This window comes from Carassius carassius, chromosome 25 (genome assembly GCF_963082965.1).
Source record: "Carassius carassius chromosome 25, fCarCar2.1, whole genome shotgun sequence".
In the NCBI taxonomy this organism is placed as follows: domain Eukaryota; kingdom Metazoa; phylum Chordata; class Actinopteri; order Cypriniformes; family Cyprinidae; genus Carassius; species Carassius carassius.
This window is the reverse complement of record NC_081779.1, coordinates 23,165,234-23,182,605: the sequence shown is the minus strand read 5'-3', so window position 1 is coordinate 23,182,605 and position 17,372 is coordinate 23,165,234.

Sequence of the window (17,372 nt, the reverse complement as noted above, 5' to 3'; positions counted from 1 at the left end):
GGTGCTGTCAGAATGAGAGTCCAAACAGCTGATAAAAGCATCACAATAATCCACAAGCAATACACACCACACCTGTGCATCAGTTAACATCTTGTGAAGTGAAAAGCTGCATTTTTGTAAGGAACAAATACATAATTAAGACTTTAAACAGTATTTTTTGGCCAAAACACCAGTCCATTGCCTATAATAATGCTGCCTCTAGTAAAAAAGTCCAGCTGTCAAAATATGTGTTTAGAACTGTTTTGTTGATCTATGCCTATTTCCTGATTCAGATAAGTCAACTAATTCACTGGAGAAAGCAACATTATGTATTATGACCTCATATTTTAGACGAAAGCAATGGTTTGAAGTTAAAACCATCTTGACGGATTTGTTCCTTACAAACACGCAGCTTTTTACTTCACAAGACATGGTGCGGATTACTTGTGGATTATTGTGATGTTTTAATCAGCTGTTTGGACACTCATTAGACTCTGAGTGCACCCATTCACTGCAGAAGATCCACTGGTGAACAAGTGATGTAAAGCTGTCTTCTTTCTGCAGATTTTGATTTTGGGGTAAACTATTCCTTTAAGAAATTGAAAAAGTTTCGATCTTATGTTGCATTTTCACAAGCGTCATTTGTGAGAAGCATACTAAAAAACGGACTCACTCAAACTAATCCCTGCAGCTGCGGAAAATAGCCACGTCTGCAGGAATGCTGCACGGCACACAAAAGCAATGCCTCTCGATCACCATAAAGTCAATAGTGACCTCAGTAGCTATGATTCTCAATCGCCTTTAGGTGCAGCCCACATTACAGTCTGCAGCGCTGGCATCGATAGCATTATAACTACTGCTGATCTCAGAAGAATCTGGGATATACTGTATATTAAACCATATGAGCAATGGTTTCTGAGTAACATGATATCATACAATGTAGATCAGTTGTGCAAGTATTGCATGCCATTTGATTTTTTAGTATGTAATGACAATTGTAGTATGGCTTTTGATTTAGCTCCCTGTATCCTTTGCACTAGTGTTTCTGATCTCCAGGGGTCTGCAGCAACTTGATTTTGTTGGTATGATTCTGCTGTCTCTTTTGTCGAGAGCACAGACACATGATCAATCCCACTGTGTCTCTGGAGAGCAAAGAGCTGGAAGACAGTCTAACTGGTTCCTAGACTTTCAGCCTAAGGATGAATATTGACAGACACTTTTGATCAAATAATGTCTAACTATACTCCAGCCACCCCTCCACATACACCCTGTGGCTGAATCTATTATTCATATACAATGTAGTTGCAAGAAGAAGCAATATTTAGTCTGATTTTTATAATGTCATGACAGAATACATATTTTACAAAAATGTACAAGGAACACAAAACAAAGTTCTGAATCAAATAAATCAAACCTTTAGCCTGATGCCAAATGTAGCTATTATTATTTATTTCAAATAGTATTATTGAAATACTAATATTAATTTAAAATTACAGTTAAAAAAACATTATATTGCATTAAGAATAATATTACTTATTTGTTTGTGTGTTTTATTGTTATATTGTTTGTTTATTGTTTTATAGTTTTTTGTTGTTGTTGAAATAATAACTAAATATTTTATATGTAAACATTTTGCTCATCAGATCATAATTTTAAAATGTATTTATTTAAAAAACAAATCATGTGCCCATAATAATGTTATTAATTTTGTTTGTGCTTAATTTTCTGTTTTTTAAATTAATAAATTGATAAATATATATATATATATTGTGAGGGACCAAGCAGTCAAGGGCAAAGAATGCAGGATTTCCAAAAACAAGAAAATGATTTATTAAATGCCAAACAAAATTACAAATTAAATTACTTGAAAACTGAACAAAATAAAGTCAGGTCTAGGCCCAAAAACAGGGTCAACTGAACAGAACCAAACTTAACAGTAATCAAAACCAAACTAGACAAAAAGAAACATGACCTCTCACATGACACACATGGGGAACTTATATACACAAAGGACTAGTCCATTACACATACACAGGTAATAACACCAACATTACTTAACACAATTCAAATAAATAAAGTAATAAATTCAGAAACATAAATAAATGGGTCATCCACAAAGTAATATAGCCAAAGAATCATACTCAACAAAATATACATAGAATTATAATAACCAAATAAACAGATATAATTAATCTGGCACCCCCAGCTAATTAGCAACATGGTTTAATCCAACAGAACAAAAATGGCAGCCACTGACGCCAGCCGGTCCTTTATCGGAACGGACCTCCACCGAAGCGCTACGTCCCAGACAGCACCAACCCTCCACTCTTTCCACGTAAGAACTTCAACTCAAAAGAAATAAATGTTAACATGCCAGTAACAACTAGAAAGTGTGCACCCAAACTAGAAATTTATGGCAGAAAACAAATTTGAAAATAAAACAATGAACGTAAACTAAATCTGTGTCTGTCATTATTATGAAATATGCGAATAGCGTGATCTGTAACCAAGGTATCTGTAACAAATGTGTCATGAAATACTAAACATAATCTAAAATAATTGTGTAAACAACCCAGAAAGAGGGATGCATGTGTGCATGGGTTCTCAGTTACTGCCCCTTTGGTGTGGCCACGTCCTCGGCCATCACATTCCCCTCCCCTTCAGGCACGTCACTGACACACCGAGAGAGGAAATCAGCCGTAACATTGTCTTTCCCTGGAACATACTGGACAATGAATCGGAAGGGCTGCATGGCCAAGTACCACCGAGTAATTCTGCTATTTGTGTCCTTCATCCTCTTCAACCACTGTAGAGCCTTATGGTCAGTTTCCACAATAAACTCTCTCCCCAGCAGATAATATTTTAGGGAATCCAGAGCCCATTTCACAGCCAAGCACTCCTTTTCGATTGTAGAATACCGGACCTCTCGCGGGAAGAGTTTACGGCTGATACAAGCCACCAGCTGTCGTCCATCACCTGGCCCTTGCAGTAGCACAGCTCCAATACCTCGTTCCGAAGCATCGGTTTGCACAACAAACAGTTCATTAAAGTCAGGATTATGCAACACAGGGTCCTCACCCAGGGCAGTCTGGATGTCTTGGAAAGCCATCTTTGCTTCCTCTGACCACTGAAGTCGATTGGGGCATCTGGATCCCACCATATCCGTCAAGGCTGCTGCTCTGCCAGAGAAATTAGGAATGAATCGGTTATAAAAACCTGCCATACCAAGGAACGATCTCAATTCCTTCCGTGTTTGGGGTAAAGGACACTGTTGAATGACTTGAACTTTTTTTACCTGGGGTCTGACCACCCCTTTACCAATGACATAGCCCAGATATTCAATTTCAGTCCGGGCTACAGCACATTTGAGTGGATTGATGGTGAGGCCAGCTTGCTGGAGTCGCCGCAGAACTTCTTGCAGATGTTGTAGGTGCTGTTCCCAAGTGTCACTATAGATAACAATGTCATCCAAGTAAGCGGCCGTAAAAGACAAACCATGTAATATCTGGTCCATGAGCCTCTGAAAAGTGGCTGGAGCCCCATGCAGGCCAAAAGGGAGGACCCTAAAATGGAATAGCCCCCATGGGGTTCTAAAGGCAGTCAACTCTCTAGATTGAAGAGTGAGAGGAACTTGCCAGTATCCTTTGGCGAGGTCAATGGTGGTCAGATACTTTGCTTTGACCTAAGCGGTCAATGAGGTCGCTTATACGGGGTGTTGGATAGGAATCGAACTTAGAGACGGATTTCAGGTATCGAAAATCAATACAGAACCGTAAGGTTCCATCCTTTTTGGGGACTAACACCACTGGGTGACACCACTCCCTCTTAGACGGCTCGATGATTCCCAACGTCAGCATCAGATCAATCTCTTCCATCAAGGAGGCCTGTAATCGCTCAGGTATTCGATAACTCATCCTTTTAACAACAGCATCACCTTTCAACACAATCTCATGTTCAATCAACGTGGTGGCTCCAGGGTACTCAGAAAAAAGGCCAGGGTGACAAAGCGCTCTCACTTGGGATTGGCAATCCTTTGGCAAATGCTCCAGATTAACACATCCTGCGACCGGCTGAGGCAAATATTGCTCCTCCAGTTCCTCCTCCTCAATCACCTGTTGAATCATCAAAACTGGTGACTCCTTCTCAGGACGAGGAATCCACTCCTTCAGCAAATTAATGTGCAAGACTTTACTAGGCCGGTCCAAGCCTGGTGTGGTGACTTCATAAGTGGTGCGTCCCAGCTTCCGCCGGATCTCAAATGGACCCTGCCATTTCGCCATTAATTTGCTTTCCTGGCTTGGTAACATCACCAACACTTGCTGGCCAGGGTTAAAACTCCGTTCACATGCAGATCGATCATACCACGATTTCTGGGATCTCTGTGCCTCAGCCATGTGAGTTTGAGCCAGTCTCGCCATCGCCTCCAACCGTTCCCTCATCCGCACAACATAAGAGATCACGTTTACCAAGTCCCCGCTACCCTGGGTTCCTTCCCACAGCTCACGAAGCAGGGTCAAAGGGCCTCTCACCTCACGTCCATATAATAACTCAAAGGGAGAGAACCCAGTCGAGGCCTGGGGAACTTCTCTATATGCAAACAGGAGGTAGGGCAACCATTGGTCCCAATCCTTGCCTGACTCACTGATGAACTTGCGAAGCATTTGTTTGAGTGTTTGATTGAAACGCTCTGTGAGGCCATCCGTTTGCGGATGATAGGGAGTTGTACGTAAACTCTCGATACCCAGCAGCTGATACACCTGCTTTAAGAGAGTGGACATAAAGTTAGTGCCCTGATCAGTAAGAATCTGACAGGGGAACCCAACTCTGGAAAACAGCTGTATTAAGCATGTTGCTACGTACTTGGCTTTAATGGACTTCATCGGGAACACCTCAGGATATCTAGTCGCATAATCAGTTATAACCAGCATAAATCGATTTCCAGCTCGACTCCTTTCTACAGGACCCACAATATCCATACCCAGTCTCTCAAATGGCGTACCCACCACAGGTAGAGGTTGTAATGGAGCTCTGGAAGGACTTCTCAGGGAGACTTTCTGACACTCAGGACAACTTTTACAGTATTGCGTCACATCCCTCCTTAGTCCTGGCCAATAGAAGTGTCTTTTAACGCGAGCTAGGGTCTTATGTTTTCCTAGGTGGCCAGCCCAGGGAATTGAATGGCTCAACTGGAGGATTACCTCTCGGACACATTGTGGCACAACAAGCTGGTTTGTCAACTCAAACTGGCGATAAAGAATACCTTTTTGGAACAAATACCTTTCGGCAGTGTCAGTGTCATCAACATTGGCCGTAGCTCCATGTTCTGCTTTCTTGAGGTACGGAGCCAGACTGACGTCCTCCTGCTGGAGCTGGACCATGTTAGTGGGCACCTGGAAACTCTGAAACAAGTCACATGAGGGGTTAGCCGGAATCTTGGAAACATTATATGCAAGCTTGTCCCGTCGTCTTTCACTACGGGACTTCCGCGACTTTGAAGGTTCTACTTCGATATCCACATCAAAGAAAGGTAAAGTACAGAGTGTTTGCGTCGGTTCCTCTGCCCGTTTCATTTTAGCCCTGGTGACCACAACATTGCAAAGCTGTTCCGGCTGCAGTAAATCCAAAAGCACTGGTAAATCATGCCCCAGAATCACAGGATACGGCAAATTATCTGCAACCCCAACGTCCAGGAGATAAGTCTGTCCCTGTATGTTGATATAAAGACCTGCGGTAGGTAACAGTTTCTCATCGCCATGGACACAGCGGATCAGTCTCTTGTCAGAAGGATTAATCAAGGCAGGTGAAACAAACTGTCTGTGTACCAATGTCTGGTCACTGCCAGTATCAACCAGAGCATGGAGTTCTTTACCGTTCACTTCTACAGTGGTCATCTTTAAGGACAGTCCAGGCTTTAACGGAGCTGCATTATTTCTGGGCACATAACACACTTGAGAGAGCTTGACAATGTTCTTCGGGCAAACAGGTTTGGTATGACCCTCTTGGCCACACAGGTAACAAATAGGCACTTTCTTAGGTGGTTTAAAAGACACAGCTTCCGGTTTTCCTTCTCCAGGAGGCTTACCAGAGTTGTAGTACGGGAGTGGATGAAAGACATGAGGCTTGCGAGAATCTCTCCCACCCCGCCAACTCCATGGCTGGTTCCTTCCCCGGGCAGCAACGAACACATCCGCCAATGATGCAGCTTCAGCCGCAGTATCAGGGCCCCGCTCCCGGATCCATACCTGAAGCTCATGAGAAAGCATACGGAGATACTGCTCAAGAATAATTATTTCTCCAATTTCCTCAACAGTTTTACCTTTAGGTCGAATCCACTTCCCATACAACTCTTTCAGCCTGGCATACAGTTCATTGGGACTCTCAGATGATTCCACCTCCAGAGAACGAAATCTTTGTCGATAAGTTTCTGAATTAATGTCGTACTTTCTCAGAATAGCCGACTTGACACAATCGTACTCAAGAGAGTCATCAATGTCCATTAGCACATATGCCGCTCGGGCCTTACCAGTCAGTAGGGGAATCAGCCGGAATGCCCAGTCAGCTTTAGGCCAACCACACGCTGCAGCCATCCTCTCAAAGGTGATCAAAAAATGTTCTATGTCATCAGAGTCACTTAATTTTTCTAATCTAGGCTCTTTGATCAAGGACTGACCTCTATCATGGTCCACGTGGTGAAATTCTCTTTCACTCCTTTTCGGGAATGGTCGATCAGAATCAGGGTCACCACCCTGCATTTCCCTTGGACTTGGATTCATAGAAAGTGGATCAGGGGTGGCCGGAGTATGAGTACGAGCTTGCACCTCCATCTGAAGCAGGCCAAACTGGTGCTGCAATGCCTTAAATCGCCGCTCTTGTTCCTTTTGCTCTTGGGCCCTCCCGGCCTCCCGAGCATCCACCTGCGCCATGTGGGCCCGGAACAAACTTGTCAGATCTGCCAGCGTTGGCTCCCGGCCTACTGACTCCTCTGCGACCAGTTCCTCACCATCCTCCATGATCTCTTCCTCTTCTTCCTGTGCTTCCATCAGCACTGTCTTTGGAGGCCCTTTCCTTCCAGGCCGACTCATAGCCCAAAAAAAAAAAGTTGCAGGGGGGAAAAAAAAAAAAAAAAAAAAAAGAAAAATATATAGGGAACCTGCCTCCTCTGCTTATCCCACTTCTGACACCATATGTGAGGGACCAAGCAGTCAAGGGCAAAGAATGCAGGATTTCCAAAAACAAGAAAATGATTTATTAAATGCCAAACAAAATTACAAATTAAATTACTTGAAAACTGAACAAAATAAAGTCAGGTCTAGGCCCAAAAACAGGGTCAACTGAACAGAACCAAACTTAACAGTAATCAAAACCAAACTAGACAAAAAGAAACATGACCTCTCACATGACACACATGGGGAACTTATATACACAAAGGACTAGTCCATTACACATACACAGGGAATAACACCAACATTACTTAACACAATTCAAATAAATAAAGTAATAAATTCAGAAACATAAATAAATGGGTCATCCACAAAGTAATATAGCCAAAGAATCATACTCAACAAAATATACATAGAATTATAATAACCAAATAAACAGATATAATTAATCTGGCACCCCCAGCTAATTAGCAACATGGTTTAATCCAACAGAACAAAATGGCAGCCACTGACGCCAGCCGGTCCTTTATCGGAACGGACCTCCACCGAAGCGCTACGTCCCAGACAGCACCAACCCTCCACTCTTTCCACGTAAGAACTTCAACTCAAAAGAAATAAATGTTAACATGCCAGTAACAACTAGAAAGTGTGCACCCAAACTAGAAATTTATGGCAGAAAACAAATTTGAAAATAAAACAATGAACGTAAACTAAATCTGTGTCTGTCATTATTATGAAATATGCGAATAGCGTGATCTGTAACCAAGGTATCTGTAACAAATGTGTCATGAAATACTAAACATAATCTAAAATAATTGTGTAAACAACCCAGAAAGAGGGATGCATGTGTGCATGGGTTCTCAGTTACTGCCCCTTTGGTGTGGCCACGTCCTCGGCCATCACATATATATATATAACATTTCATCATGAGTTCATAATTTTAAAATGGTTTTGAAAAGATGTAATTTGAAATTAACAGTACAGTTTTAAAGAATTTAATGTTTTAAAACAAAACTCATGTGCCCATTATTAATTACTAATTATAATTGTTGGTGTGCTTTATTGTTGTTGTTGTTTTTATAACAGTACTTAAATGTTTTAGATATGAATATTTTCGTAACCAAATAAAAATGTAAAATTTAATTTTGTTAAATAACATCCATGTGCCAAAATCTAATCCAAAGTCTTTATATTTTCTTGAATAATTGGATACGCAATAGAAATGTATATCACACAGTACGATTATAGATGAGAATCAGAAAATGTACCATATAATAATTCATTTATTCATTCATTACTTTCAATCCTTAAGGGAACATACCAATGGAGGGGGGAAAAAATTCCAACTGTTACAAATTAATACAAATTTTATAACATAGAGATAAATAAATATCTAGAAGTTATAATATTAATTAAATTATTTATAAACTAAAATATAAATACTCTTAAAGACACCAGGAAATCGTTAAATTATTTATCCATGCACATCATTATTATGATTGTTTTAATTCAAACTCAAATTCTAAAAGTTTATATGTTCCTTAATTGATGAGTTACACTGCAACCCTTTAAGCACTACATCAAAAACACTCTGAACCTGCAGACCAGCTGAGGATCATGCTTGATTATTTTGCAGACAAGGAAACTCTACAGAGTGAATATGAAAAATCACCTTCCAGCCAAACTGAAATATGACTGTTGAGGTGCAGTGCTTTTTCAGAGTCATCTGTTCTGCCCGGTAACTGCGCAGAGCTTATACTCCAGCCGTACACATGTGCCAGATCAGCAAACTGGATTACTGGACTCTTTTTCCTTTTCTCATTAAAACGAGAGTCGACAAGTTTACATTGTGTGTGTAATGAGGCGTACTACTGTTTGCCTTTGAACATTTTACCCAGGGGAATGAACCGTTGAGCTCTCGGCTGATCATATACTCTTTTTCAACAGTGTACAGTAATTTACTCCTTCACTCACTCGATTGACATGATACCTGTACATGTGTTGAAATTACTTCCATATGTGATTACAGCAGTTGTTTGAGCAGGCATTCAGCATTGCGACCTCAGTTCTTTCAGATACTGTATATCAATTAGGCTGATGTTAACAATGGTATGTTTTATTACATGGAAGAGCTTTAAAAGCTTCTGACACGAAACGCATCTCTCCTTTTCTCCACCTCACTTTCATTCCCTCAGTAGGGAGATTAAGAAACAGAAAAGCTGCATGCACTTGACATCTGACAGTGTAATTTACGGGCCGGGTTCAGCACTAGACACCTCTGGGCATGTTTGAAGTCAGAATGTGTTAGTTGTGAGGGTCTACACACATAGATTAGCATTCAAACCTGACGCAGGCTTAAGCATGAGGTTTATACAGGGTTTATGGGGAAATGTGTATCGTATTACAGCAGTGATGACTTCCAGTGGACCACAGCTAATACAGAACTTGAAGATTAGTGTTTATATATACTCCTAATTTCCTGCTTATATGTATATGTGACTGTAAGGAAAATAAATTTCTCTTGACTTGACGTCAGTTGTTTTAAACTTGTGCAATCATTCATGCTCTTCTTGCAATATTTGGCGCCCTGAACATGGAAACCCCTGCTGGGGTCTCTCGCAATCTCTGTGCAAGGCTCTGTGAACACAGACATGTATGAGATCCTGGTTTTAATATACTGTAGGCTTTCAATCTCACAGAGCTCAAAAGAGGAGAACAAAAGTAAATGTAAAGGAAGGTGCTGAGGCGTGTGTGGAAGAGGGTCCCGACAGACTTCACAAGTGTCCAGGGCTGCAGTATAACTACTCTGAAACCTGCTTCTGGCTACATGACTGTGAAGGTAGGAGGCGGCTGCTAAGCAACACTGTGCTTGGGGCAACTTTCAAATTTTGAAACAAAGCTCCCTTTGGCTTCTCCTCAGAATCAGAGGTGAGCGAGTGTTTATACAAGTTTTTACAGTCACCGCCAGAGGAGAAACATACATTTACAAGACTACTGCACTGATGTCAGTGAGATCAGAACAACAGCTGTTTGGGGACACGGGGTGGGGAGGATGTTCGGGCAGGTGTTCTGTCACTTTGACAGATGTGTTCTTCTCCACACGCGGGAGGGTTTGCCACTCATCTGTCAAATGGCCATCACTGAGCATAAATACAGAAAACATGGACTTTACCACAGCAGCAGGCGATACAGTGAGTTCAGACCTGTGTCAAAAACTCCTCAGCAGGTGTTCCTGCCTTCAGAGGAGTATATCTTGCAGGCCATCTGTTCGTTCTACAGTCCGCTTGAAGAGACATGATTTCTGCTTTTCAAAGATGCGGGATGCCACCTACGTTTTTCCCACAGTGCTTCAATCTTTGGGTTCAGAATGAGTTGGAAGGCAAATTGTTCTGTACAGTTCGTAAAACCACAAGCAAAAATCTTGTTTATAGCAATGCGCTCAATGAATTTCTGAAAGGTAGAATAGAAAAGAATAGAATAGAATAGAATAGAATAGAATAGTCAGTAGGGTGTTTTAATGTTTCTGAGAGAAATCTCAGTAAAAACAGTAATGTTGTGTAATATTGTCTTCTATTGTACTATAGGTTAAAATGTAATTTATTCCTGTGATCAAAGCTGAATTTTCAGCATCATTATTTCACTTTTCAGTATCACGTGATCCTTCAGAAATAATTCTGATGTGCTTAATTGCTGCTAAAGAAACATTTCTTATTATCATCAATGTTGAAAACAGTTATGCTTCTTAATTTTTATGGAAAACAAGGTAATTTCTCTTCAGAAGTCAAATTTTCTAACATTATAAATAATAATAGTAGTACATTTCATTTATGGGCATCTTACGTGACACTCAAGGACGCCTTACATCCAAATGAAACACATAAAACCGTTAACAAGCAGCAATAAAATTCAAAGACCACATTCATAGCTTTACAAATATGATGAAATACATTAAAAAATATCATAAGTATGCCTGCCTAAAAAAAGATTTGTCTTCAAATGAGATTTGAAAATAGGAAGAGAGTCACTATTATGAATGTCTTGTGGAAGTAAATTCCACAGATGAGGAGCAGCGTAGCTAAAAGTTCAAGATCAGCACTAAACCAAACACCTACAAGGAAGAACTAAAGAGAATGTAGACGATGATCTGAGAGTCCTGAGAGGGAGTATGTGTTTAAAGAAGGTCAGATAAGTAAGTAGGAGCCTGGTTTTGTAATGCGTTATAAACAAAAAGTAAAATGTTGAATACAATACACTGTTTACCAGTGCAGCTGTTGGAAAACTGGATGTCTTTACTGGCACTAGGGATCAATTTCTAAATTACTATTAGAGAGATTTACAGTTTTCATTTGCTCGGATAATGGCAGACAGTAAAAACCTTTTAAGTGTTCGTTATAAGAAATTATTAAGTGAGTCCTGATGTTTATGTAGAAATGTAGAATTTATTTCTGTTGCTGAATAAGAAATGAAGTCTCCTTGCAGCCTAGATGTCTGGAACTCCTCTAATATGTTTTTGCTATGACAGCACATCCATTTCTCACTAGCCTTACATAAATCTTCTTTGCAACACTTCGTTGCCAAGCTATTTTTTACATTGTTTGAGGAAAATGTGAGCGGTGCATTGCAGTAGCTAGAATGTTCTGGGTAGTTTAAACAAAACTAAACAACAAAACAAAACAAAGAAAACAAAAAGATAAAATAGCTAAACAAAAGAGAGCAAAACATCAAAGCAAAACAACAAAGCCTAGACAAAACCAATCAAAGCAAAACATTTAAACACAAAGCTAAAACAAACTCAAAATAAAAGAAGACCACAAACAAATGAATACAAAGCAAAATTTAACAACAAAATCCAAAATAAAATGATATCAACAGTATCAGCATTACCAGCAACTGGCCATGATGAATATGTGCTTCAGTTTTGACCAGAAATACATTTCAGAAACACACCAGCCTTGATGTTGTTTTTTTTACAGTGCCAGTTTCTCTTTTATTAGATTTATTTCATTTACTCTCTATAGAAATCATAAACCGTAATGGCTCAGTGTGTTGCGACTGCCTGCGATTTTCAATATTGCACTGCAGGAACAGACTGTGTTTGCCCGACAGTAGCTACATAAGGATATTAATAATATTCAGGTGGAGCGGGTCAATGAGAAGACAACAGAACCTGTGAACATGTAAAATGTAAGGGCTGGTTTTCATGTGAAAATATTAGTCATTTAGTATGAAACTGGATGACAGACCCTGACTCTTGAACACAGATATTGAAGAGCCTTTGACCTACAATCCAAAATGTACCAAATGTAACAACTGTGTCATTTCTATTCTAGAGATCTGTATTGAGACTATCAGTAAGGAGAAGATAGGAAATTACTGGACTGACTAGATTTTTAAGGCTCAAGTTGTTTGGAGAAGCTGCACTAACTGCCAAACCACAGCTCCAGTGAGATTTTGAGTGTTTCTTAATTCATCCAAAGCCAGTCCACATGCAGCTGTCAAAAACACAATCTCATGAATAGCACAACACTGACACTAGCTTTGCGAACCGTTTCAGATCTTTTAACTAGTACTAATGAGCTAAAATGATGTAGACAGCAAAGCTTCCTTTCCAGATTCATTTACATTCAACAAAAGGATTGTCACATTACGCTGATGCCAGGCGTAAGAATGATCAAACATGCAGTGTGGCACTGTTCTAATTGCTTCTCAATACATCTGCACATGCACACACTTGTGACGGCCTTTGGATGAAATATTCATAACATATGCTGTCCATGGCCAGCTATTCTTGCCTTCGTAGAAACTAAAAACAGACTTGATCTGACCTGATAAGTGTTATTTTACTTTGTAAAACAAAGATAGTTTTGACTTTGATTGGACAAGACATGTTGTAATCCATTATAAAGAGTTTAATATATGCACTCTTATTCTTTGTCAACCAGAAATACGCTATGGTTATGCTAATGAACTGTATTCCTTGGTGAAAGAGTTATCATGATAAATGCTATAGATAATAAAATACTTTTACGAAGGCTTGTTAATAAGGGTTTAAAGTAAACAATGCTAAATTGCCCAATTAAACTCATTTCATAACTAATAAAATTTTGAACAGAACTGAATCAGCACTGAGCTGTCTTTAACTGAAGAATGATATTGTTTTCTTTTGGGCAGTTACACTAAGTGGAAAAAGTGATATATGCAAATAATGATACATTTTGTTTACACTAAAATAAAAGTATTTTCTTCAGCTATAGACTAAGTTAGGTGGCAGACATTTATACTTCAGTATTGTAGTACATTATAAAACAGTATGTAATAACATATTGAGTGTAAATGATCATATTTATTAATGTTGTTAAATGGATGTCGCCTTATTGGGACAATAAAGCCCTCCACCTACCGCTAAAAAATACCCAATAACACTGTAAATTTATATCTCACAATTAAGACCTTCCTTCTCAGCGAGTTACATCTCAAGAACTGTAAGAAAAAAATCACAATTTTGAAAAGTCAGAATTGTGAGATAAGAAAGTGCCAATAACCTTTTCATTCATTCATTCCTTCATTCATGTATTTATTTATTTATTTCCTGGGTGGAAACTTGCTTCCATACAGAACTGTCCTTTTGTTGCATCATGAATTTATCACCACCACCGGATCTCCATATCGTCCTCATGTTATTTCCTGACAGGTGTATTTTGATTCACTGACTTTGATTCTGTTTGTTTGTTTGTTGCTCCATCATTTTGTGTCTGTAGTCACTGGCTTTGTGGGACTTACTATCAATCGCAATACATGCATTAAACCAGAAAATTTAATTTTTTCTAGACAAACATTGATTTTGGTTGACAAAGCATGGGCTGATTTTTTTTTAATAGTTTGAAAAGCTTGTAGTTTGCTAGGGTATTCTGTCTGGTTGCGAGCCATTGTAAGTGTTCATTTTTTGTGTTGCCTAACAAACAAATAAATGTATAAATAAAACCTATGTAAAGCTGCTTTATGAAGATCAGCTGGAGTATACATGGACTGGTCAAAGAACACAATTCATCAGCCTTTTCTGCCATCTAGTGGTAAAGTACAGTAACATTCACCCTCGAATTTAAAAAGATTGGTTTATGAAATGCTTAGAATTAATTATTACTCAGTAATATAATTTAATTTTAAAAAATAATTGTTGTTTGGCTGAAGCAGTACTCCGATGAAACCTGCTTTCATGTGCCTTACAAATCTGCCGTGTAGCACGTGCACAGAAGATGTGATTGGGTTTCACATTATCCAAACCCATAATGAAAATGTCTGAACATGTTTACCTGAAGCCTGACAATAATGAAGCCACTCATCTAAGACACTCTTTCCTCTCTAAAGTCCTTGTCAAATCCTGACTACTGCCATCTGATGATACTCAACTATATATCTCAACGAGACCAGATGAAACTTCAAAATTATCTAAGCTATCAGAGTGTTTTAAAAATGTAAAAGATTGGATGACCAATAATTTTCTCTTATAAGACAGAAATATTACTTATTGGACCAAAAAACAGTACACAGAATCTCAAGACTACAGTTGGCAACTAGACGGATGCACTGCGACTTCCTCTACAGTCAGAAATCTGGCTGTTATATTAGACAGCAACTTATCTTTTGAAAACCATATTTTCCATGTTACAAAAACTGCATTCTTCCATCTTAGAAACATTGCCAAGCTATGAAACGTTACCTGTTTCTGATGCAGAAAAGCTAGTTCATGCATTCATGACCTCTAGACTGGACTATTGTAATGCACTTCTAGGTGGTTGTCCTGCTTCTTCAATAAACAAGCTACAGGTAGTCCAAAATGCAGCAGCTAGAGTCCTTACGAGGTCAAGAAAATATGATCATATTACCCCAATTCTACAATCTCTGCACTGGCTACCTATTAAGTTCCGAATCAGTTACAAATTATTATTACTTACCTATAAGGCCCTAAATGGTTTAGCTCCTGCATACCTATCTAGCCTTCTACCACATTACAATCCATCATGCTCCCTAAGGTCACAAAACGCTGGACTTTTGGTAGTTCCTATATAGCAAAGTCCACTAAAGGAGGTAGAGCTTTTTTGCATTGGGCTCCCAAACTCTGGAATAGCCTTCCTGATAATGTCCAGGGTTCAGACACACTCTCTCTGTTTAAATCTAGATTAAAAACACATCTCTTTCACCAAGCATTGGAATAATGCATCTCATAATTTGTGACTGCAGTTGTATCTGATCAAATGCGCATTCTTACTCTTTATCTTTGGTTAAACTAATTAATTTTACTTTGTTGGAACAGCAGCTACGCTAAGTATGTCTCTATTTGTTTCTATGTTTTGTAACTAGGATTTACACAAGCTCCAGTCTGGATCCAGAACACCTGAGAAGAGATGATGCTGACCCTCAGAGGACCCCAGATGATGCTAACCCTGAAACAACAAACAGAACTAACAATTATTGCTAAGTGTGATTGTATCATATAATAATTTCTGTTAAGTGAAATAAAAGTGTTCACTGCTGTGTGTGTGCACGTTGGATGGGTTAAAAGCAGAGCACGAATTCAGAGTATGGGTCACCATACTTGGCCGTATGTCACGTCACTTTCACTTTCACTAAAGGTTTTCATGCACGGAAATGAAAAGTTCAACATCTGCAAATGTATGTAGGACTGTGTGAAACATTGCTGAAAGCTGTTGGCCTGATGAGGGCAGCACTTGCTCACAGTACATGAGCCTCTCACCCAGGGGTCACCAAACTGGCTCCTGGATGCCTGGTGTCCTGCAGAGTTTATCTCCAACGTGCCTCAACAGACCTACCTGGAGGTTTCTACAGTAGTATGCCTCGTAAGACCTTGATTAGCAGGTTCAGGTGTGTTTAATTGGGGTTGGAGTTAAACTTTTCAGGACAGTGGCCCCTCAGGAGCATGATTGGACTCCCCTGCTCTAATGGGACAAACTGTCACAATATCTCTTAGTTTAAGTTAGCACATTTTCCCTGTTGTGTTGGTTGCCATTCAGTTCAGGTGTATTTAAGTTGCTCTGTTTCTGTTCATTGTTGTCGGGTCTCGTCTAAATTGAATGTTGCAGTTCTCTTTATGTGGATTATTTGCCTGTAGATTTATTAAAGACTACCTTCATCTTCATGCTCATGTGCGTTCTACATCTGTGACACAAACTCTTTCAATAGTTAGCCAAGAAGTCTAACTCGCTTTGAAAATTGTACAATCAATCAATACATCAATCGAGTGCTCTGATGTATTAAATGTGATTATTTACAAAACAGCAAGAAAATTCACTCATAATAGGGCACAAATTTAGTCATTGCTTGGTGAGGGATTGACATTTATTTATTTTATGAGGATGTCATCTTTAAGTACATTTTATTCATATTTTTTACAATCTTCTGAAATTCCATTGTTATTGTACCAAATTATGCAATTTTAGCAAACAGCTATTATCATCATAGAATTCATCAGATCCCATGCTTATATTTGTGCTCGTAGCGAGATTATTTGAAGTTATCATGATATTATGATTAAAATAAAATATTTGTATAATTTTAATGTTAACAAAAAAGTTTCCTTCTTTGTGGAATGTATCGATTAAAAAAATGACGTATAATGACAAAGAATATCTGAATACTACAACATGACTGTGACGAGTGGGGCGGGGCCGAGGGACATGGGAGCGAGGCCGGGGGAGTGATTGGAGATGAACTACACCTGTTCGTCCCACCGGTCTCGAGGCCCATGGAGGAGATGGAAGGATATAAAACTGGAGCGACGACAGTGAAGGACGAGAGAGGACCAGGCCTGGGCTTTTAGTTGTGTTTTGGTTTTTATTTTATGCGCACCAGTCGTCCGTGAGGGGCTGGTGCGCTGTTTTGTGTTTATTTTGTTATTAAAATGTTTTTGATTGTCCGCCGGTTCCCGCCTCCTTCTTCCGGATGAATATGAAGGTTGATATCGTTACAATGACTTTTCAAAATAAAAAAGAACATACGAATGTTCTTAAACATCCCTATTGTGTTATGAAATAACTTTAATGTACTTTCTAAGCTACATTAGGGGTGAGATTTGTACCATCATGTGCTGTGCCTTTTCTTTCACAGTGTGTTTGTTCTCAGTGTAAGATAAACAAATAGTACTTCAGTTCTTTGTTAATTCTGTGCTAGAATAACACTGAATCTACTTAATAGCATTACAGATGAATGTGCTTATCG